Source organism: Callorhinchus milii, unplaced genomic scaffold, assembly GCF_018977255.1.
Source record: "Callorhinchus milii isolate IMCB2004 unplaced genomic scaffold, IMCB_Cmil_1.0 Scaffold1, whole genome shotgun sequence".
Lineage (NCBI taxonomy): Eukaryota > Metazoa > Chordata > Chondrichthyes > Chimaeriformes > Callorhinchidae > Callorhinchus > Callorhinchus milii.
In genome coordinates, this window is record NW_024704742.1 from 30532624 (window position 1) to 30558336 (window position 25713).

Here is a 25713-nt window from a genome sequence, read left to right on the forward strand (position 1 = left end):
ATAGCAACAAACATGTCATGAAACCTGAATAGATCCAAGGATATTTATACCATTGATAATACCATCATAAGGAACCTTTTAATCCTCTTTCATCCATGCATTGGATTATTGTATCTTTATATAGCTTCCAGCTCAGACAGTCAGGGAGCAAATCATTCAGAAAGATGGTACATTCCCCCTCCCCTCATCTTCAAATAAACACAGAATCCACACTTTCTGTCACACATTTTCAATACAAGTACGTTTTCTGTTTTAATTTCTTAGTTTTAAACCTTGGTGAAACTGCTTTTACTTTCTAATCTTTCTGAATGGCTAGCACCACACATCGCTCAGAGATTAAACATTGCTGCTGATTTCTCATTTGAGCCTCAAAGCCAGTGTCATCCCAAGGACCTGCTCCTTCCAATCATCGCTCAACCACTGGAGACTGTCATGTCTGTCTGCAAATGCCAAGCGACCATTAGCTGGGAGCAACAGAGCACAGTTAAGTACTTCCTCTTCAGCACAGTGATCATCAACTATTTCCACTCTAACAAAATTCCTCGGAGCCTCTGACCACAACTCTCATGCTATTTTTATACAGTAGGGGGTGAAAGCTGGGATGTCTCAGAACACGCTTCATAGTTGTGAAACAGGTTATCAAATCTATTAAGGAATTTTCCACCTTTTGCATAAGAAAATACACTCCCCGAACACACACCTCTCTTCCCCCTGCACCTCCCACCCCTGCCCTGCGATTAGTTCCAAGATTGTAAGTGCCACTAACTTTGGTGTGTCCAATTATTATGTAATGTTCACCCCACTGGCACATGCCTCTCTGTTCCTGGTCTCACCTCTTCTTACTGATTGTCCTTTAATAATAATAATAATAATAATCCTTGCATTTGATATAGCGCTTTTCACGTCGGGAGGACGTCCCAAAGCGCTTCACAGAACACACTGTAAAGTGAATTGACTGTGTATTTGTGGGCGAACGCGGCAGCCAATTGCGCACAGCAATGTCCCACAAACAGTCGTAGATTGAAAATGACCAATTTTTTTTTTTTTTTGAGGGATTATTATTAGGCGTGTGGAGTAAGGAAACTTGCCCAAGGTTTCGCCCTGTGCCTGGAGTTGAACTCAGGTCTCTCGCTTGCAAAGCAAGTGCTCTAACCACTGTGCTACAGGACTCCCAAGCATATTACCCAAGTGGCCATTGTTTGTGTGTGAGTGTTTGACGATCACTTGACTGGCGAGGTGTCACAAGCGAGCCTGACCTCTATCCATCAGTGGAGGGTGCTGCAGAGGGATCCAAGTATGTTACACACTGTGTGTGCAGTTTGAGTGCAAGAGTGACTGTGTCTGCATCCATACGTTCGGATGTGCATGAACACACTCCTTTGAAATCCAATCGGACAACTCGTGAAGGGGCCGATAGATCAAAGTTTTGTTTAATTCTATCTTGCCGAGCAGGTGCTTATAAGAACATAAATCATGGAGGCAAGGCACAAGGAAATAAACCAATCACACAGAAACCCACATCAACAACGTCAACAAAATTACATTGATATAGCGCCTTTCACGTCGGGAGGACATCCCAAGACATCTCCAGAATAGGGATTCTCTCAGGAAGCTGGTTTCTAGGATCAGCCAGTGCCAATCAGACACCATCAGCGCAGCTCCTCTACTGGTGGGTCTGCTACTGAGTACTGTGCAGGGTGTTCACAAAGTCCTGTTATCCTCCTCTTCTATTTTCTTACAATAATTTTTTATTTGCTGTTAGAGATGAGTCGAGTGTAACAATGTCTGATACCAGTAACTTCCTCGTCACTCCATCCATGTTACAGAAGATGTCACACCGAACATGACAACAGATCATTATCTGCCATGAACATGATGGTGCTCACATCCATCCTCTGGACATCTAAACACAGTTATACTGAGTACAATTAAGTTCTTCTAAAAACAATTACTATAATTCTTCCATATGTTTCAGTTGTTGGTCAGTGCACTGTCGAGAAAAAAGAGGACTTTGTGGACACCCTGTAGCAACAGCTCACCACAGCAGACACTGTTACTGGCATAGTATGCAACTGTTTTCAGTCTGGGCACATGTTTTATTTGAACTTTTGTTGAAACCAAACGTGAATGTTAGATCTGTAACAGTAAAGCAATGGTTTCACGAAGTCCAGGTTTGGACCAAGCAACCTTCCCTCCCTCCCTCTGTGCAGTATAAGTAATGCAAAGTTTCAATTACGGCACAGCCCAGAGACAATCCTGCCCCTTTAAGGAGTACAAAGCAATGTACTGTATGTACAACAGTCACTTTTAGTTTTAGTTTTTGAGAAAAAACTGGGCTTTGGAAAAACAGCACAACCTTTGTGTAGAACACTGTCAGAAATCTAAACTGATGGTAACATCTGAGATTTATCTGCTGTGAGCCAAGAGTGGAATCAAGTATATGAAACCTTAAACTGTTTGTATAAGCACACTCAGTTTCACAAGCCTGGTGTTTAACTGGCTTCTCTCTCTTTCTCTTAAATGCACACACACACATGCAGTCTCATACACACACTCACACATATGTGCAATCTGACACACAGACATGCACACAGATTTGAAGTATGCTCAGTTTCAGGAGCCTGGTGATATAACCAGCTTCTCTCTCCCTCTCACACACACATACAGATGCAATATACGCAGTCTCTCACACACACAAAAACAAGCTTGTGCACACACAGACACACACAGACAGATTCACTCACAGTCACAATTACACAGACTCAGCCTCTCTATTTCACACAGACACACATTTGCTCACAGTCACAATTACACAGACTCAATCTCCCCCTCTCTCATACACCCACACACAACCACAACAGTGAATGTAACTCATGCAGACTTACCTGCTGGAGCTAAAATATAAATCAGAAAACAGTTCCCTTGTTTCCTTGAGGAATCACACACATCTTCAATTCTGCTCGCACACATACACACGGTGACGTGAGCTCCACATTACCCTCTATCCCTTCAGGTCCATATTCTATCCCACTCACAGGAGCAGCAAACTCAGGCTCAAAGTCCTGCCAGTGCCTCTGTACAGTGAGCACGCCAGAGCCAAAAAATTGATCTCACAGGAAATGTGTAGCCTGCCTACTTTGACAGAAAAAAACACAGGGGCTTACTGCAGATCAACTGTGGGCCTCCGATTACACAGCACAGACTCTCTCTCTCTCTGTGTGTGCAATCTCTGATTAATTCTCTTACATAACAAGACATGTTTGACAGATCTTAGTACAGGCAGACATTCAATATGACCACCCCCCACCAAAAAAAATATTTTAATTTCTCCCCTGAACATCTCAAAGTAGACATTTGTGATTTTGTTTTTAGAAAAAATAAAATATTGTAAGATATGCCTCGAAAACATAACATTTAATAATAAAAATCCTTGCATTTGATAGAGCACCTCTAATATTAAAAGAATGCACAATGCCCTGAGTAGGTAATTACTTTATTAATAATCTGTGCATTGTATATTGCGCTTTATCACGTTATCAAGACTTCTCAAAGTGCTTTACAGGATTTACTTTGAAGAGGATTGACTGTGGGACACTGCTGTTTGCAGAATTAGTTGTCATCTGACACCAACAAAATACACAAACGGCCATGGAGTAAGCGACCAATTTTATTTGCGGGATTATTGGGTAGGACACCAGGAGCAACTCCCATCTCTTTTCGAATAGTGGCATGTGATTCCTTAACATCCACCCGAACAGGCAGACGGGACATTGGTTTAACGTCTCATTGGAGAACCGTATCTGACAGTGCAACATCCCCAACATTCTATTGGGCTATTAGCTCAAGGTACTGACAGGGGATTAAAGCACAACTCACTGACTCAGGGGCGAGAGTGCTCCCAACTGAGCCAGGCTGACACCCTGTCAGCATACGTTTGCACAGAGGGTAATCAGCTGTATCATCTTACCACAAAGAGTGGGAAAGAGCAGCACTGGCCTCATGGAAGTGACTAACTAATTTGCCAACAAATGCAGGATGAGCAAAGATGTTTCCTCGGACACAAGACACACATTTTGCCCAACTCTCATCTCATCTCATGCCATGTATGATGGTGATAACCAGAAGTGCATTTGGCCTGACGCTCAGTTTAGTTAGTGCATTGCCAGCCTGGCTCCATTGATTGTATTTTTGCCTCCAGGTCAGAAGGTTGTGGGTTCAAGCGCTGTATCAGACTTTGAACTCAAGATCTAGGATGACCCCTGAAGAACTGAGGGAAGTGCTGCATTGTCCAAGTCACCATCCTTCAGAAGAGATGTCAAGCTGAGGTCCCCTCTGCTTGTTCAGGAGGATTTTAAAGATCCCAGGACACTAAGTGAAAGGAGTTTCTCTTGATGTCCGGATCAACAATCCCTCATTGGTCATTCACTTCCTGGCTGTTTGTGAAACATTGATGTGCACAAATTGGCTGCTGCATATGCCTAGAAAATACAGTCAATACATGTAACAGTAATAATTATAATAATAATCCTTGTAGTTGATAAAGCACCTTATCGTGTCATTGAGATGTCGCAAAGCGCTTGACAGAATATACAGCGGCAAAAAATAATTGCATTTATATACTAATGTTCATGCGAGGCAGTCTCGGAGTGCTTGATAGTATATGTTGTAATGTGAATTGACTGTACATTTTGTAGGTGAAATGCGGCAGCCAATTGTGCACAGCAGTGTCCAACAAACAGTCGTGGATTGAGTGACCAGATTATTATTACTTTTATTTATTTACTGTTTGATTGGATTCTTACTCCCAGGAAGCGATCTGCCAATCGACTAACAACTAGGTTTCTACTTACTACTAGGTAAATAGAGGCATGTGGAGTAAGGACGCTTGCCTAAAGTTTAGCGCTGCCTGGGAATCGAAACTGGGTCCTCTCGCTTGTGAGGCGAGCACTCACAAGCGATAGGACTACAGGACTCCCACTAATTATTGTGAAACATATTGAGACATTTTGATAAGATGTTATAACAAATGCAACGGTGACTTTTTAAAAAAACAATTATCACAGTGGGCACCAGTGCTAATTGGAAGCATGTTCTGGCCTAATCCCCCACTTAGTTGGCGCATTGCATGATGGAGTTTGCATAAAGGTGGTCAGACTGACCCATGCTGAGCTAAACTACTGCAATCTCCATTTCCTCCCCACCCAAACTAATAATTCATAATTACTTAATTGCTGTCTGAAGCCGAACCAGGAGACTTTATTTCAAGGGTAATTGCCTCTTTTTTATATCAAGTCCATTCCACCCTTGAAATCGGAGACAAAATATCTCGTTAATTAAAATCCTAAGAAGCATTTTGAAGTGAATGATCAAAGACTCCTTCAGCTATTTATTACAAAATTTGCTGGAGATCAGAATCCCGCCTTATCAAACAAGCTCCTGTTTATACCATCCGAAGATGGGGAAGATTACTGCACAGAGAAAACATTCAAAGAATGCGAGGCTTCGTCTTATCAGCTGACTTTAAACAAGATAAGAGACTTAAACTTACGATTATACCGAGAGAGTGAAAAAAGGTGGTTGTAGCCCCAGTATCATGCTCACACTGGGAGCCCCAATTGCTTTTAGATCTGACCACCTAAACTCAATTGTCAGAGGAAATGGGGGCAGGCAGCACAAAACTCAGGCTTTATTTATCTTCATCGGTCAGTTATAACCAGCTCAAACCAAGCTTTCTGTTGTTTGCCGATTCTGGGAAGAGAAACTTGTGGAGACATTAGATTGCTAGTGGGATGGCGCCTGGCATGTGAGCTGGATGACATCATAAATAAGTGGAAGAACATTCACTTTGCATCAGACTGAGTGCAATCTTCTAGCGGATTACAACCTCCTGAGTCCAACTACCGTGTCTTTTTAAAAGCTTTGACGAAATTGGAAAACATTACACAACATTGGTGGCTAAGACTTCAGCCATTCCGCCCCAAATCTCTGGAACTCCCTGCCTCACTCACTCCGCCTTGCCCTCTCTTTACCAGTCTTCAAAACACACTTGAAGATCTCCCACTTCGACCATCCCTACTGTCACCAGCCCTTTCTCCCCAGATCGGTGAACCAAACTCCACCACCGTTGAGTACTCAGAGACGCTACCCACCCGAAGGGCACTATATAAATGCATGTTGAATCGCAATAAGTTAAACAGCTGCTGCTAGATGCACTGTACTGTATACTTAAGGTACCCATGATGAAGAAGGGAATGGATGGATATAGGAGCATGGAATAGGAGAGGTGGGGGCATGTGTGGAGTATTAACACGGGCACAGACTAGTAGGGCCAAATGGCCTTTTTCCATGCTGCATCACTATATAATTCTATGTATACAATGACTAAAACAGTAAACTCTCTGACCAGATGTGAGTAATATCATTGCAAGCTATTACAACACAGTGGAGAGATATGAACAGGGAAGTCAGATATATTCTGTGACATATATTCTACCTGTAAGGCAAGGTTTTTTTAAAATACAAAACTTAGTTTTGGCTGCAGTTAAACTTCATAAAAGCTTCTATTGATCAATTTAGACAAAACAAGGTCCAACAGGATAATGTTTCCATATTTTTTGAACTCGTTGACTCAGTAGCAAAGACAAAACTGTTGCACTTTAGGGAGAAATATTTTAATTTCAACTGCACACCAACATTTGAGATTTATGATGAAAACTCACCCGAGACATTAAAAGTGAGATAATTTATCTTCCCTTACATGTAGAGCTCTAACACAGTGTGTCTTATATTTAATTGGAACAAAGTGGTAAATAACTAACAATAAGGACAGGCAACAATTATAAATATACTAAGAATTATCACAAAGTTCCCCTCCTCTGCAATGTAATATAAGACTAATTCATTGTATAATTGATTTCCTAACTATATTGAAATGCTGTCCAGACAGAGATATACTTGCATATTTTCTGTTTTCATACATCATTCCACACACTCTCTTTTCTCTAGATTGTGTCACACAGCAGAAGGCATTCAACAAACTCCTGAAATATGAATAAACGGTGTTATACACCCAAGCACCTGGATTTATCATTTTGGTGCTCTCGGCCCTATTTACATAATGACGATAATATCAACTTATTCTGTCCCAGTGCTTTGGGACATCCTCCCGACGTGAAAGGCGCTCTATAAATGTAATTTTGTGGTTGTTGTTGTTGACTGCTTTTTGAACCAACTCATCAAATTGTATGAAGCCTTCATTCTAAATGGTTTATGTAGAATTGATGTTTTGCTAACAACAACAACTTGCACATATATAGCACCCCTCACGCAGGGTAGCGGCCCAGAGTGCTTGACGTTGGCGGAGCACAACGCCGAACCGGGGAGGGGGAGGTGACCATAGGCACAGTCGAATAGGAAGGTCTTCAGTCGCAACCTGAAGATGGAGAAGATGGGGCCAGGCAGAGGGATAGAGGAAGAGTGTTCCAGAGTTTAAGGGTGACTGAAAGCGCAGCCACCAATTGTGGAACGGAGGGCACACTGGACATGCAGGAGGCTGGAGCCAGTCGAGCAGAGATTGTGGTTTGGGGGCAAATAGGTCGGAGAGGTAGAGAGTTGCCAGAGCATGAAGGGATTTGAAAACAAGTGTGAGGATCTTGAAATTGATCTGTTCGGCAATAGGCAGCCAGTGGAGCCTGGCAAGAACTGTTCAGGTGTGAAGTTTTTAGCACGTTGAGAAGTAAACAGAGAGGTGTCCATGGGCTCTAACCAAGCTGTAAAACAGAGTGTTTCAGATTGCTTCCTTAAGAAATCTGAGCAGTGATCCCTTACTGAAATGAGAGTTATGTCGTGCTCTTTAGGTGGACCCACAGGAACTCTGCTCTGACCTAATCTCCTTCTGCATCGGAGCAGAAATCCTAAGGGTCAGTGTGACACACATTAGCTTGGCAGCAGAATTCAAGGATTACAAACACATTGTGAATTCGGTTTATGACTCTCGCAATGTAGACCGCATCATTGTCAAGACTGTGACTCCAGTGTGTCCATAACAAAAAGAGCTCCAATTTCTCTAAAGGTACGAATGATTGTTGCGAAGCTGTTCAAAACTGGTAATATTCCTCTAATGGCATCCAGGGTGGTACAATGGCTAATGTTATGATTATTTTAATGTTTCACTATTGTTGTCAAGAAAATGCCAAGTTTAAAAACTCTACAGAGCAGCATTATTGCTCCACAATCAACTGCATAATAGTTCCAGCAATCTCTTAATGAGGACAGCAGTGGGCTCAGCAGAATGGAATGCTTACCGTGGTCAATGGCAATCCATAACATGCACTCAAAAGAAAGACACACCTTCCTGGAGACAGCAACAGATCAGTTTGGTCTTGTTTACGTTCATTTGCAAATTATGCATACATTTGCTCTCCTCAAGGCATGCTTCTACCTTCTACTTAGGCACGCTTCCTTGGGCACCCGCCTTTACCTCAACAAACTTTGCATGCCGGAGAGACAAGGGAGAAGAAGTGGTGTATGTGAGGTGAGTAGGAGAGGTGGAGGTGAGGTGCGTAGGTAGGGTAGAGGAGAGGTGAATAGGAGGGATGGAGGTGAGTAGGAGGGGTGGAGGCTGTGTGAAATATAAACACTGTCATGGACTAATTGGCCAAAATGGCTTGTTTCTGCGTCAAATTATTCTGCGTATCTCATAGCATTATTCATACATGAATGTTGACTGGTATTAACCACATCCTCAGAGTCCACAAATGGGTATCTCCAGCACAGGTTATTGCATTAGCGATCAGAACCTGGAAACTCTGGCCAACTCTCCTGTACCAGGACACCAATGTGTTACAGCAGTTCACAACTCTTGGAAGCAAAGCTGGGACCTTGGCAGTTGGCATGGCTCTGTTGTTCATTGGGCAAGCTTGCTGTATCAGTACCTATCTATCATTAATTGTTTAAAATAACTCGGCTGGATACATTATATAAAGTGGGAGGGAGGTATTTCCCCCGATTCTGAGAGCTTAAAGGGTAAAGGGATGAGGCACTTATACACAGACCACCAAACAGTGGGAAGGAGATAGACGAGCAAATCTGTAAGCAGATTTTAGAAAGATGCAAAATCAATAGAGTAGTGGTAATGGGAGGCTTCAATTATCCTAACATATACTGGCAAAATAACAGTGTAAAGGGCAAGAAGGGAGAAGGATTCCTGAAATGTGTGCAGGATAACTTTCTGGATCAGTACGTTTCCAGTCCAACGAGGAAGGAAGCAGTGCTGGATCTAGTTCTGGGGAATGAAGTGGGGCAAGTGAAGCAGGTTTCAGGAGGAGAGCATCTGGACAACAGTGATCACAACATCATTAGATTTAGAGTACTTATGGAAAGAGACAAAGAGCAATCAAAGGTGAAGAAATACATTCTCATAAATGGGAAAGGTAGGACATCCAAACCTCCCTGGATGAATAAGGAAATTGGGACTAAAATAAAACAGAAAAAGGAGGCTTGTAAGTGTCACATAAGAGACTTGTAAGCAAAATAGAAGCCCATGGTATTAAAGGGACAGTGGCAGCATGGACACAGAACTGGCTGGGAGACAGAAAGCACAGAGTGGTGGTGAACAGTTGTTTTTCTGACGGGAGAGAAGTATGCAGTGGTGTCCCCCAGGGGTCTGTATTGGGACCACTGCTGTTTTTGATCTAAATATATGACCTGGATTTGGGTATAGGGAGTACAATTTCCAAGTTTGCAGATGATACTAAGCTAGGAAATATAGTAAACAGTGAGGAGGACAGAAGCAGACTGCAAATGGACATAGACAGACTGGTAAAATGGGCAGACACGTGAAAGCGCTTCACAGCTGAAGTGATTGACTTTATTGTGGGAGCAATGCAACAGTGAATGACCATTTTATTTTTTTGGAGGAAGAGTAAGGACAGGTCTCTCACTGCAAGCGATGGTACAATCTTAAAGGGGGTGAAGGAGCAGAGAGACCCGGGGGTTCATATAAGTAAATCTTTGAAGGTGGCAGGACAGGTAGATAAAGCAGTTAAAAAAGCATACAGGGTATTAGGCTTTATAAATAGGGGCATAGAATACAAAAGTCAGGAAGTTATGATGAACCTTTATAAAACACTGGTTAGGCCTCAGCTACAGTACTGTGTTCAGTTGTGGGCACCACACTTTAGGAAGGATGTCAAGGCATTGGAGACTGCAAAGGAGATTTACCAGGATGGTACCAGGAATGAGGGACTTCAGTTATGAGGAGAGGCTAGAGAAGCTACGATTATTCTTCTTGGAGCAGAGAAGAATAGGAGGAAACTTAATAGAAGTTTTCAAAATTATGAGGGGATTCGATAGGGTGAACAAGGAGAAATTATTTCCATTGGTGGGTGGGTCAGTGACCCGAGGACACCGATTTAAAATAGTTATTAAAAGAAACAGAGGGGAGGTGAGGAGAAATATTTTCACACAGCGAGTTGTTCAGATCTGGAATGCATTGCCTGAAAGGATGGTGGAAACGATTTGATAACAACTTTTAAGAGAGTAGATAATTATTTGGGGAGGAAAAGTTTGCAGGGCTATGGGAAGAGAGTGGAGGAGTGGGATTGAATTGGATAGCTCTTTTCAAAGAGCCGGCACATACATGATGAGCTGAAATGGACTCCTTCTGTGCTGTATAATTCTATGATTCTACGATTCTATGATTCTATGATTCTATGATATAAACCACAACAACAACAACAACTTGCATTTACATAGCGCCCTTCACATGGGGTAGCGTCATAGCGCTCAGAGGTTACAGATTGGATTTTTAGTCTACGATGAGTTATTGCTGCAGGTTATTACATGATAAACTTGAAACGATTAAGCCACAAGCATTAATCCTTCAGAGTAGATACATGATACATACTGCCAGATGTGTAATGTGGCACATATTGCCAAGGAACTCTCTACCACTTGCCCCTCCCAAGAAAGCAGCATTCCCTAACTCCACAGTACATACAGTGTGAGGAAATAAATGTCAACTAACGATATGACCAAGAGGTTCATGTGACAGTTATAAACCGCTCCAGACATTTAGTGTCTTGGATTAGGGAAGAGAAATTAACAAGCGTTCCCGCTTCTAATCACTAGCCAGATCTGTTCTGTGAACATCAGGTGAAGGCAGCATTGAAAGCAACTTAACTATATTACATAATAATCCTTGTATTTGATATAGGGCCTTATCACTTCCAGTTGTCTCAAAGCAGTTTTTACCATAAATTGCAGTATATTTGTAGGCAAAACATACCAGCCAATTTATGCACAGCAATGCCCCGCAAACAGCCATGAGGTGAAGGACTTATCAATGGACTGATTTTATTTGATCAATGGACTATAATGGCCCCCACAGTTGAATAACTTGGTAAAGTTCATTATCAATGTTTGTGACTGAACAATGAGTCCTTTTGGACAGTGCCTGGCCACCATGGTTATATCCTAATAGAAGAAACAAATCGATTCTCTTGATGGGATTAGTGCTATATAACTTGTTGTTGCCTATCCTTCATGTGGATGTGAAAGATGCCACAACACCATTGGGAAAGAGAAGGGAGGTACTCCCAATGTCCTGGCCGACAATCCTCCATATTAGCCGGCTGTCAAATGTAAGATATTCTATTGTTAATTTGCATCTGAAGTGAAGGGGTCTGAATATTTCACACCCACAAGAGTCAGCGAGCATCTTTTATACAGTACCTCTATACCATCCTCTGCTGAGATGTGCCTTTGGCAGCAGAGTAGCTCAGTGGTTAGAGCACTCACCTTGCAAGCGAGACACCTAGTTCAATTCCAGGCAGGGTGAAACCTTGGGCAAGTTTCCTTACTCCATACGCCTAATAATAATCATTCCAAAACAAAAAACAATAATAAATAATAAACAACAATCCACGACTGTTTGTGGGACATTGCTGTGTGCAATTGGCTGCCGCGTTTCGCCCACAAATATACAGTCAACTCACTTTACAGCATATTCTGTGAAGCGCTTTGAGACGTCTCGAAGACGTGAAAAGTACTATATTAAATGCAAGGATTATTATTTCAGCACCTTGGAATGTCCTCCTGACATGAAAGGCACTATACAAATGTAATCTTGCTGTTGTTGTTGTTGACGACATCTTGCAAAAAATTCCTTGTATTCTTTTCTGCCTTCAATTCCATCTGTCTCCCCAACCTGCTTCCCCTGCATTAGATTACTGCCTCTTGAACACTTCCAGTTATTCTTTTTTCTATCGTATACTAAAAAGAATCAATACAGAGCGGGATCACATCGGTGCCTCCCAGTGACAGGCTCCCTTTTCAACATGGTGGGCAGACTGAGTAGACTGCAGCTGTGGATTGGTGCCCATTCCGCCATCGTGGAGTCCCTAATGTAGTCCCATTACATCGTGCAGTTGTGTGGTGTCTCACATCATCTACTCTGGAAGGAGGGGAAAGAAAGGGGCCGCAAGAGGCAACGGTAGTAACTTTCATTTATGTACTGCCCTTCACACTGGCAGGGTTGGACACCAAGCTGTGGGTTGAGACTATATTTTGGTCTATGTTGTGGTCGGAGGGGCAGGTTTTAAGGTGGAACTTGAAAATAGATAAGAGAGGGAGTGAGGCACACAGAGCAGGTGTGAGGCAGGAAGTGAGAGGCAGGAGGTGCCACATTACTAGAGTTCTCTCGATCTATTAAAACAAATGTGCTTTCAAAAGCAGTCTCAGTGGAGATGACAGCTTCAAAAAACACCACGACTCTCATAAGTACTGTATGATCAATGCAGGATTATTTGTTCTTTCATAGTTAGATGTAAAATCTCTCACGTCTTGATACCAAATTTCTCACTTGCAGTGAAGCCTATATTCACAGGAGCAGCGCTCCACACCTGATGTGAATGTAGTGGCCTCTTCTCTGGGGAACAAAACTCAATACTGTGCTGGAATCGTATTACTGCCAGGCTCTTGGATTCAATCATGACCACAGCAAGTGCGAGATCACATTTGCAGAGGATCAGGACGAAACACAGTCTCTGCCAAGCGTAAAACTGTGACTACTATACGACCAGGGATGTTTGTAGGACTGGTGATGGCAAACTAGAAGTGAGCAATGATATACTAGCTGAGGTCTGGACATTCTGAATAGGCTTAGTTGTGCGTATAATCTCTTAGAGCAGTGCAAAATATGCAGGTAATTCAACTCTGCTCTGCTTAGTGTTTTATTATACTGAGAAAATACTTGGGGTCTCCAGTGAAGGCATGGACTATTGCTGCCGTTCACTTCCGCAACCCTTGGAAAACGTCCTCAGTTATAACCATTCTTTGTTCGGGCAACTAGACAGTCAGTGCTCACAGCGTATCAAAGTGTTGCAGCCGAGCCTTGATGCAGGTCTCACCCGATGCACCCATTTTACAGCAGGCGTTACTGGCTACCAGCCAGAACCAGGCATGTTGACTAACTTCAAAACTCAAAACTCAACAGAGCAATAACCAAATGGGCTGGAGTAGAGCACCAACACTAACTGTAAATAATAATGATAATAATCATTGCATTTGATATAGTGCCTTATTACATCGTTGAGATATCTCAAAGTGTTTCACAGGATATATTGTAAAGTGGATTGACTGTATTTTGTGGGTGAAACATGGCAGCTAATTGTGCACAGCAATGTATCCCATAAGAAGTCTTGAATTGAGTGACCAAATTATTATTTTTTTTGCGGAGGGATTATTTATTACCCCAGAAAAGTGATCTGCCAATCGACTAATAATCGGGTTCCTCCTTACTGCTAGGTAAACAGAGGCATGTGGAGTATGGAAATTTGCCTAAGGTTCAGTTCTCTTTAACCTGGGGTTATGCTGAATTAATTGGCATGCCTTCTTCTGGTTGATATCCAGGAACAGTCAGAGAAGTTTTCAGAGCGGAGAACAATTTGAGGGGAGGAGGGAATGGGGTGGGTGGGGAACGGGGGAGGAAAGAGAAACGGTGCAGAGTGTCTGTCAAATTTTGAGTCTGTCAAAAAAACTACCAACAATTTATCGACATCAATCTTTAGATGAACCAATTTGGTACGAGCGTTCTGGCTTCAGTGATTATATTTTATGGATTTTGCTTAATCGAATTAGCTGCAATAATACCATGTCTGCCCTAATCTTGGTTGCTGTCGGTTTTCATTTCATCTGCACTTTCAGGCATGTAAAACACGGTTTCCTGCCGGTTGCAATTAAAAAGATAATCTCTTAGGTTTTGTGTTGGCTCATCTCATTCACTGTCCCGGGAGCTCCAAAAAGCACGATCCACTGAAAACTGAGACAGTAAACACCTCTGACAGCATGACAACTGCTTCCCGTCATTTCCCTAACGGTGCTTTTCTTTCTCCTGACAGTTCATCACACCTCCACAGAGCTAAGGGACATTTGATGCATAAACAAGTGCACAAAAGCCATGCAGACTGACTAGAGTGTAGCAAAGGGAAAAAAAATGATATTTTTGAATTTGCAACGTTTTAAATAAGACCCAAGCACTCTGCTGACAAAAGTAACCAGATTCCTTTAGCGACCGTCCCGCTGGTTGTGGGCCATTGCGAAATCTGAATTCAAGAACTAGTTTTATTGACTTCTTTTTATTCTGTTCTCTTCTGATTCACAGTGAGCTATGTGCTCGCCCAGTTGTCTTTACAGTCTGTGCACGCCAACAGTACAGCAAAACCACAGTACCTCTTTAACAGTTACTGTGCATTATTTCCTCTCATAGCTCAGTACTGGCTAAAGTCAACATTACTGAAGCAGACAGCGACAGCTATAGAGCAACACACACACCACACAAAGCATTAGTTTGAGAAACAACGGTAGCAGCTACTGTATACTGACCTCGTATCTGAAGCACTTCTGAAGCGTGTGTAACTTAAAACAACAGAAGAGCCCGGAAACACTAATGACATACGCCTTATTTCCTAGCATCCCTCTGTTTAACAGAGAGTGACTCAAGGTGGGCAATGATTCCGATTAGCTTTTGGTTCACACAGGTCTGCCTGTGCGCATACCAATTATTCTTGCTCCATCATGGGTGTGGATTTGGCAATTCTCCATCGTACACAGCTTTCTGCTTGTATCCACTTCTTCACATGGGATTGATTAAAGTGAAACTATTTCCACAAAGCCTGGGGGAGTGGGATGAGAATGGGTTTATTGGTGCAAATTTTATGATACATAACTTTTATGAGTCCTAAGATTGTAAATAACGAGTCACTTACTCTTCATTATGTTAAGAGTTCAAAGGTTCACTTACACTCATCCCGACTGATGGCACTTAATCATTTTATCATTTAACTGCTGTGTGACACAGGAAATCCCATCTCCAGGCACATGCAGTGACACATGACTAGACACAGACTAGAGGTGAATGGACTGTGTGACATCAGCTTACTCAGATCACCCACGTTGCTCAATGGTAAGCGACTTTGTGGCTCAACAGACCTTACCAGAATTTCAAATGAAAAATAAATTAAACTCAACAATTTCAAAAAATAATAATCCTTACATTTGATACAGCGCTTTATCATGCCATCAAAATGACTCAAAGGGCTACACGGGATTTACTGCAGAGTGTCGTGATTGTGTATTTACACTTTTACAGCACCTGTTACATAGGGAAAACGTTTCAAAGTGCTTTTCAAAGACTGAGTGGGAGCACAAGCTGGAAGGGAAACAAGAAAAATGGCAGATGGATGAAAGCGTATATGTAAGATTTAAGACTGGTTTTGAAACTTGAAAGGGAATGGGTGAGGCAGAGAAATTTTGGACGAGAGTTCCAGAGGGCAAGGCAAAATGCTTGAAACTGCAAAGATCTCAAAGCTGATCTGCTCTAGGATAGGGAAAAGGTCAAGAACACCAGAAGAAACTCCCTTCTCTTTTTGAATAGTGCCGGGAGATTTTTAATGCCCACCTGAACAAACAGATGGGACCTCAGCTTGACATCTCATCTGAAGAACGGCACCTACAACAATGTAGCACTCCCCAGGACTTCAAAGATAAAAATTGCATTCAATAAGGCTACAATACTTACTTGATAAATACCATATCACATACAAGTATTGAGTACAGTTTTTGAAAGCTATTATAAGGACATGGAAGTAATGGGGGAAAAAAAATCAGTGTCCCCACAAGTTAAATGCTGACTTGATAAAAGATATTCAAGATTATGAAGCCTAGGGTTTATTTCCACTGGTGAGCGAATCAATAAAAAGATCTCCAAAGAGTAAAAGGTTAGAAATGTTGTTGTAATAATAATAATAATCCTTTCATTTGATATAGCGCTTTTTACGTCTTCTCGACGTCGCAAAGCGCTTCACAAAATAGACTGTAAAGTGAATTGACAGTATATTTGTGGGCAAAACGCAGCAGTCAATTGCGCACAGCAGTGTCCCACAAACAGTCGTGGATTGAAAGTGACCAATTTATTATTGTTCTTGTTTTTGGAGGGATTATTATTAGGCGTGAGGAGTAAGGAAACTTGCCCAAGGTTTCACCCTGCCTGGAATTGAACCCAGATGTCTCGCTTGCAAGGCGAGTGCTCTAACCACTGAGCTATAGGTCTCCACAGGTTGTACACATGAGTGGGTGATGGAAATGTAGATTTCTGTGCCACAACCTGTTGCCAAGAAAGCCCATGAATTACTAAAGAGAAATAGCCATTTTTTTTAAAAAAAAGAACATCATTGAGAATGTGAAGAGCCAGCAGAAGAGTAGGTTCAGACTAGGTGGTTCATATGTAGAAACTAAACAGGGCCAAATGACTTGGTTTTATATGGTATCATCCAACATTTCTATCGAGTAGAATTATAGTTTAGTGAAATGGAAGGTAGCATTCTTCTGGAAAATCTTCTCTGGATGTGACAGCACAAGACCACACATTAGGTTTCCTGTCTATCCCTAGGCTGGAATCACAGTGCTATGAAACAGTTTTCCTCTGACACATGGTGCAAATACATAAGATGAACCTCACAGGGCCACGAGGGAGAACTGGTGCCAGGACAAAAATTGAGTTCAGATGGGGATAAAAATAATAATCCTTGCATTTCATATAGCGTCTTATCATATTGTTGAGACGTCTCAAAGCGCTTAATAGAATATACTGTAAAGTGAATTGACTGTGTATTTTGTGTACAAAGTGCGAAACCAATTGCTTACAAACATTCGTGGATTGAGTGACCAGAATTTTTTTCAAGGGATTATTATCACTGGAAAAGCGATCCGTTAATCGACTAACAATCGGGTTCCTACTTATTGCTAGGTAAACCAAGGCGTGTGGTCTAAGGAAACTTGCCTTAGGTTTTTCCCCATGCGGGACCCGGTTAACGTTCCCGGATCCTCTCACTTGCGAGGCGAGAACGTTAACCATTACTCTACAGGACTCCACAAAAACACCTCAAGTGGGAAGTGTGGGAATGGGACTATAAACAGGACTCTGGGAGAGACTGAACATATTCTAAAAGAACAGAAGTCCTCGTCTTGTTCAAGTACACAATATGCCAGCGAGATTTAGAATGGCTGTTTCCACTTTGCAACATACCATTCAAGCCTCTTGACTCCATTACTATCTCGCACGCAGTCACCTGCTAAAGCCTGTGTATACCATAACTTCAGAATGGAAGTTGCAATTCTCTATGTGATCGGAATAGATTCTGCCTTATTTGGCATAAAAGAAACGTGAGCCATCAGCTCAGCAATTCCACAATGCGGGAGTCAGACAGGGATTACTCTCAATGTGTATACAATTCCTCCAGCTGCAGTCAGCTCGGGGGATGGGGGTGTGCGAAGTGGGGGATGCATTTGGCTTGCAATATAAGCCTCCCAACAGCAGAAAACGAATATCGTTGCCACCACAGCTGTTTTCCACTTCCAACAGTAATCATATTATTCAAATATTGCTACATTTGCCCAGTTATACAGAACAACGCTAACCATTGGAAACTTGAGTATATTGCCAGCAGAGGTGGGAGTGATGAGCATCTGACATGACGGCAAAGTGTGGACTGGAAGAAAGTAAATATATTTCATATAAGTAGCTTCCCTTCACCACTACTATCATAAATAGACTGAGCTGTCATCTTGCTTCACAAGGTAGCATGCCTCTGACCACGTCAAACGATTTTTTTAAACATTTTTTTAAAAAATTGGCATCATTTTTTCCACTCAATAATATGACAAATTAAATATTTACTTACTCCTTGCAACCAGTATTCTCATCATGCAAGGTATAGTTTTGCCTTTATTTTGTTGTGCACAGAATAAAAATTCCCTCCGCTTTCTTGAAGGCTTGTAATGCTTCCTGTATTGTATTGCACAGAGTAAAGATCCATCCACTCTGCTACTTCTCTTTTCAATTAGTGCCTTTGGATCTTTAACAGCCATCCGAACAGGCAGATGGGACCTCAACTTAATGTGTTATTTGAAGGATGGCACTTCTGACAAGACAGCACTGCACTGGAATGCCAAGCTAGACTGTTAAGTTCAAAGTCCTGATGTGGAGGCTTGAACTTTCTGACTCAGATGCGAGCTTACTACCAGTGAATCACCCAAAAAGCTTATATTTTGCAATGCATTATGTAGTTGTCCATTATGTGAATATGTGATTCATTCTGTCTTGTACAGATTACCATATACCACTCAAATAGTGTCAGTTGGTAGCACGTCCGGTTCTGAATCAGAAGTTTTGCGTTCAAACCTCACGTTGATACTCACATAGTTTAAGACAGGGTTCTCCAACTGGTTGATCACTGCCTGGTGGTGCTTTCGAGCACGATCAAAAAGACAAGAGGAATGAGCAATAGAACTGCGTAAATATTTAGTCCAATTAAAAACCAAACCTGATGCACAAAGTATTTAGTGCATTTGGAAATAAAAGTGTAAACTTTTTTGTTTAAACCAAAGTAAATATTGCTCCTTCTTATATTAATAAAAATAGCCCTTGCATTTGATAAAGCACTTTTCACGTCTTCTAGACGTCTCAAAGCGCTTCACAGAATATAATGTAAAGTGAATTGACTCTATATTTGTAGGCGAAACTCAGCAGCCAATTGCACATAGCAGTGTCCCACAAACAGTCGTGGATTGAGTGACCAAATTACTATTGTTTTTTTTTGAAGGATTATTATCTCCGGAAAAGCGATCTGCCAATCGACTAACAACCGGGTTCCCACTTACTGCTAGGTAACACAGACTTGTGGAGTAAGGAAACTTGCCCAACATTTCGCCCTGCCAGGTATCAAACCCAAGTCTCTCGCTTGCGAGGCGAGTGTTCTAACCACTGAGCTACTGGACTCCACTCTTGTTTTTACTGAGCATGCATGAACTGTCACTTAGCAGTTATTGACCGGTTGCAGACACCTGGTCCAAGTTGACACTCCAATGCAGCGCCATGACAGAGAGAAAAGAGTTTTCCTGGTGTGCTCGCCAACAATCCCCCAAATAAAATGTATCATTCTTTTCATGGCTGCTTGGGGTCACTGCTGAATGTAACTGGGCTTCCATGTTTACCTACAAATACACAGTCACTCCACATCACAGTAAATTCTGGCTGCTGTATTTTGCCCAGAATATATACAATCAATTCACTTTACAGTATATTCTGTGAAGAGGTTTAAGATGTTTTGAACACGTGCTAAGGCGCTATATCAAATGCAAGGATTATTATTAAATCCTGTAGGATGACCTCCTGATGTGAAAGGCACTTTATCAACAACAACAACAAATTGCATTTATATAGCACCTTTCATGTTAGGAGGATGTCCCAGAACTCAAGCAGGGGGTGAGAGTTAAGAAGGCTGGAGGGCAAGTAGGGTGATGGTGAGAGGCGACATGAAAGGCGCTACACAAATGTAATTTGCGGTTGTTGCTCCCCTTTGGCAATGGTCCTGTGAATGAGGTAAGTTCTCCCCACCCCCCCGTCCCCACACGAGCTGATGGAAGAGTTACTCTTCCTTCTACCCCCCCCCCCTCACCCCCATGGGCACTGGTGTTGAATCGGTTATTGTGGAGGACCTCACTACCGCCCATTTATTGTGTGCTGTTACGAATCTATGATTCTAATGCTTAAGTCTAAGTGTTGCTTTTCACTGCTCGTTGTCTCTCCTTGGTTGCTCAGGAGAGGGCTGATAATTTATTTATAAGAATGTTTAATTAATAGTTTTGGTAATTGATGGAATATGCAGCTTCCAATGCCCACAAGTTGGAGCAGAAGTAATTACAATGGATAAGAGGGAAAGCAGCTTTGCTTTCTTTGTTTAAATTTTTATTTATTCTGGAGCTTAATTTATCAGGCAACCCCTCCTACTGGAGATAAGCCTCAAACACTTGCCTGATGGAAAATTCTGTCCGAAAGTTATATTTCACAGTGAAGACCAATACTCATTTTCACTGTAAAATATAACATTCAGGCAGAATTTGCTCTTGGCCCCACATCCTCAACCTTTTGCCAAAAAGATATCAGGAGATAAGTATGTACAACACCATTATGGATAATTACCAGCATTATACCACACGGACCAGAAGGTTACCAAATTAGCTGGTTTCAGCCAGTGGCAGCTACAATGCACTCTAACCTTCCTGGGTTAGGGAGGAGAAAATCATCCAGGGTTGCCACCCAAGTCCCTACAATGAGATGCTTATTGGAAGATGGGCTGTGTAGATGTTGGGTGAAGACCTCATCAGGCTCAGCTGTGATGCGTTCCTATCAAACAGTCTGCCAACACTCACTGTCAAGGTTCCCACATGGGCACTTGGAACCATACCTCACTCAAAGAAAAACTGGGTCAGGAAGTCAAGAGGGAGGGAAAACCAAAAGCTGGACATCAAACAACCACAACTGCCCTTCACGCAGTGTAGTATCCCAGAGCGCTTCACAGTGGCGGAGTATGACACCGAGCCGGGGGAAGAGGTGGTGGGGAGGTGTCCATAAGCACAATCAAAAAGCAAAATCTTTAGGCAGAATTGAAGGCGGGGCGGGGGGGGAGTGGAGGGAGGGAGCAAGGCATAGGGATCGAGAGAGAGAGTTCCAGAGCTTCAGGGCATAGTAGCTGAAAGCACGGCCGCCAATGGTGTAGTAGAGGGGATGAGGAACAAACAGTTGAGCGGATGCAGCAGGTGGGGAGTGCAGGGATAGGCAAATCGGATGGGTATAGAGATGTGAGGGAATGAAGTGATTTGAAAACGAGTGAGGGGATCTTGAAATCGATCCTTTCGGTAATTGGGAGCCAGTAGAGCCCGGCAAGGACTGGTATGATGGCGGTACAGAGTTTTGTGCGGGTGAGACAGAGGGCAGAGGTCATCAGTATGACCTCATAGTCTTGCAAACTTTTACACAACAAGAGAATTTTGGAGGTACTTGCATTTGTATGGTGCCTGTTCTGTCCTTAACTGGTTCAGGTCCTGCCTTTCACACCGCCTCCACTTCGTTGCGGCAAATGGCTTCTCCTCCAGCCCCTGCACCGTCTTGTGCGGTGTTCCTCAGGGCTTTGTCCTCGGTCCCCTCCTCTTCACCCTCTACATGCTCCCCTTTGGTGACATCATCCGCAGACATGGGGTAAATTTCCACAATGTATGCGGATGACACTCAACTTTATCTCTCTGCCTCCACCCTCAACTCCAGGACTACTGAGGTCCTGACCGACGCCTGTCCAACATCAAGTCCTGGACGAGGAACAACTTTCTCCAACTCAACGTCAGCAAGACCGAGGCTCTCCTGATTGGCTCGCGCCAGCGCCTCCGCACCTCAGGCACTGGCAGCATCAGCCTCCACGGTTGCACACTCAACCTCACTAAGCCTGTCAGGAACCTGGGTGTCTTGTTTGGCCCCGAACTGTCCTTTCTCCCCCAGATCCGTGCCATGACCGGCACTGCCTACCACCACCTCCGCAACATTGCCAGAATCCGCCACTGCCTCACCCACGCATTTGTCACATCAAGGATCAATTACGGAAACTCCCTCCTAATCGGCCTTCCCAACTCTTCCCTTCACAAACTGCAGATCATCCAATGCTCTGCAGCTCGTGTTCTCTCACGCACCAGGCTGCATGACCCCATCATCCCCACCCTCACCCGACTTCACTGGCTTCCCATCCCCCAGAGGATCGAGTTCAAGATCCTCACCTCACCTTTAAGGCTATCCATGGCCTTGCCTTCTCTGACCTGCTGACTCCCTACCAACCTGCCCTCTCCCTCCATTCAGCGGGCTCCAGACTGCTCCATGTCTCCTGCCCGACCCGCCCTAGCATCGGTGGCCGGGCTTTCAGCCTCTCTCCCCCTACACTCTGGAACTCCATCCCACAGTCTCTTCACCTCGCTTCCTCACTTGCCTCCTTCAAGACTGGTCTCAAGACCCTTCTCTTCGATCGTGCCTTCAGTTGCCCTCCCACCTCTCTGCCTCCCCTCATCCCCACACTACTCCTCCCCCATGCTCAGGCCCCAACACCTGACTGTTCAGCGCTTTGTTCATCCAGAACTTTGCAGCCCGTGTCCTCTCCCGCACTAGGCTTTGTGAACCTACCAACCCGATCTTCGCTCGACTCCACTGGCTTCCCATCACACAGAGGATACAGTTCAAGATACTGGTCCTCACCTTCAAAGCCCTCCATGGTCTTGCTCCCCCCTACCTCTGGGACCTCCTACCCCCTACCAATCTGCCTGCTCTCACCGCTCAGCAGGCTCCAGTCTGCTTCACGTCCCCCGCCTCTTGCCCCACCATTGGCGGGCAGGCTTTCAGCCACTCTGCCCCCACCCCTTGGAACTCCATTCTGTAGGCCCTCTGCCTCCCTTGCCTCCTTCAAGACCCATCTCAAGACCCTCTTCTTCGAGCGTGCTTTTGATTACCCTCCTTTCCCCTCTGCCCTCCACCCTCCCCAATCGTGACCTCCAGCTCGGATCCGAAACATTGACTGTCCAGCGTCTTGGGACGTTCTCCCGACTTGAAAGGCGCTATACGAATATAATTTTGTTGTGGTTGTAACCAATGGTATCAGCCTGACTCAGATAGTAGCACTCTCACCTCTGAATAAGAGGGTTGTGAGTTTAAGCCCTATGTCGGAACTTTGAACTCACAGTTTAGGCTGACTTCGATGCAGTTCTGGGGAAGTGTTAAATCATCAAATATACCATTCTTCCAATGAGAGGTTTCTCCCTGTTCCTTTCCAACAATCCTCAAGATAAAAATCGATCATTCACTTCATTGGCTCTTAGTGGACAAATTAGCTGCTGCATTCACCTACAAGTACACAGTCATTCAGCTTTACAGTATATTCCGTGAAGCTTTCATACACATGGTGTGTGGGTGTGAGTGTTTGTGTGTGCGTGTGGTGCGAGGGAGTTGTTGTTGCTTGGAAATCATCATTACTAGAAACACACAAAGTTACACTGGGTAATCCAAGCCATCACATGTCTTCCCTCAAAGAGCGGCAGATAAGAATCAGAGTAGCCAGTCAAATAACATGCAACAATTGCAAACATCGCTTAATGTCATTTGTCGAATTAGCTTATGATCGAAAGAATTTAATTCCTCTAAACTCAGTCGTCTCAACAACCCAAGTGCACTGTTAGATCAAAAAAAATTTATGTCTTTTTTTTGTTCAGTTTGTTTTCCTCTGTGGGTTTTGCTTTGTGTTTGCTTCGCCAGAAGTGCAAATCTCAGCCACACAGCTGCTGAACTCCAGAGGCCAGTGCTTGTGGAACAATTCAACCGTGGGAGTCGATCACTGACAGCAAGTGGAAGTGACACTGAACAACCTATTGAGAAGTTTGGCCCAACTGGAGTATTTGGTTGCGTGTGCCGGAAAAGCAAACTTGCAGGTCTTGGCAGACTCCTCAAAGCCACTGATAAAAGCAGCCTTTTCTTACCTCTAACTTTCAATATCAATGTCTCCCTCTAACTGGCCCTGTCAACACAAACATTCCTTTTCTGTTATTCCGAATCTCATTTTCTCTCACTAAATTTCTTCTTCTCCCATCTCCTGAAGGCATCAACTCATTATTCCTTCCACTGAGGTACAGTTCCACACACAGCATTTGCTCCCTTAGCCAAATAACCATTATTCGTGTGTGAGGTTTGACAGTGAGGACTGGCAGGCTAATTGACAGATGAGCTGGATTTTGTCCTCAACCAACAGCACCCCCCACCCCCACATATACCCTCCAGCAGTGTGTCTGGATAGCGACCTGGTGGTAAGTGGCCAATTATCCCTCACTATCCAGGGAGATTGAAACCAATTTACAGCGTCCCCACAGCTGAGATTAAGAAACTCATCTCCAGTTTGCTTTAGATCAGGCAATATAAACGTTACACACAGTTTACACATTGTTTCCTCTCCAACTTCAACCTGATCGTTTCATGTATTTGCAAGTCAATTCAAGCTATATCTAAGGCTCCATTATCTTTCTTTGCTGCACTGAAATAGGCCAGTCAATCCAACAAGTCTGTGCTGGTGTTTATAAATGCACTTGAGCCACCACCCCTCCTATTCACCCTATCTATACCCCTCTATTTCCTTCACTCTCATGTACATATCATGGTTTCTCTTAAATCCATTGGTGCTTTTTGCTTCAAACATAGCTTCCGGCAGTGAATTCTCACATTCTTACCATCCTCTGTGTATAAAGAGATTCCTCCTAAACTCTCTTTTAGATTTGCTTATGTTTATGCTCCTTTTTATGGAAACCAGACCCCATTGTGTAACTTAATGCAACATCTGAAACGCAAAGTATATGTGATCAGCAATAGATTATTCATTTTACGAAGCTGTTTGAATTATCAACAGCCTTGGATCAATTTTGAAATGTAGCTCTTAATATAGTTACATTTCAGATTTCATGTCTGATGATGTGATCGATGGTGTAGTGCCATCCAGTTACTGCCACCATTCTGCTTTATAACTAAAAGCTAAATTGCAAATACTCATGCAGTTGGCGTAGTAGTTTATGTTGCAGGATTCAAAACCCTATATTCGAAGTGGACTGCTCGAATTTCAACAGTAACATGCGTTTAAGTGGTCCAACAAGTGAAACTAGTGGATAGGCTCTTCTCGAGTGAGGCATGCGGTGTAAACCTCATGTGTTGGTAACATCCTAATATGATCTTTTGATCATGGGTTTCAGACCTAGGTCATCGCAATGTGTAATGCATGGTGTGTTCAAGATCCCTCTCAAGACATATTTCTTTGATTCCGCTTTCTGTCAATTTTTCCCTCCCCATCCCACCCTCTCGGCTCCCACCCACCAGCTCGGGCGCCCAGCCAGCGGTCTCAAGCACTGTCGGAAATCATCCTGACGTGAAAGGTGCTATAGAAATGTAAACATGTACTGTATTGTTTTGTGTGCCAGACATTGCTCTCCTCTGCATGTATTTGAGTGATGACTGATACCCCATGTGGCAGGACTCCTTCACTGTGCCCACACAACTGGACTAAGAAACATAGCTGAGACCACAGCAGTATACATGCCGCAGACCCTTATAAGACCAGCAGCCAAAGTCAAACAACTGGAGTTCCCCCGGGCGCCAGCAAGATTAGAAAGGAATTGGCTACGTATACATTTCTACAGGACTCTTGCGAGCTCTTGCAAGCTGTATTTCTCTCTGACTCTGCGGCAGGATAAGCAAATGTTTATTTCTCCACCTCAAACTGACAGTAAAATACAACAGAATGTATTTAGCAG

General features: G+C 43.3%; 1 protein-coding gene across 1 annotated transcript in view; it reads right to left on the minus strand.

Annotated features, from left to right (window-relative positions):
- The window catches only part of inpp4b (inositol polyphosphate-4-phosphatase type II B), a 203354-nt gene that overhangs the window by 147494 nt on the left and 30147 nt on the right, over positions 1-25713 (minus strand). The gene's annotated exons all lie outside the window — the stretch shown is intronic.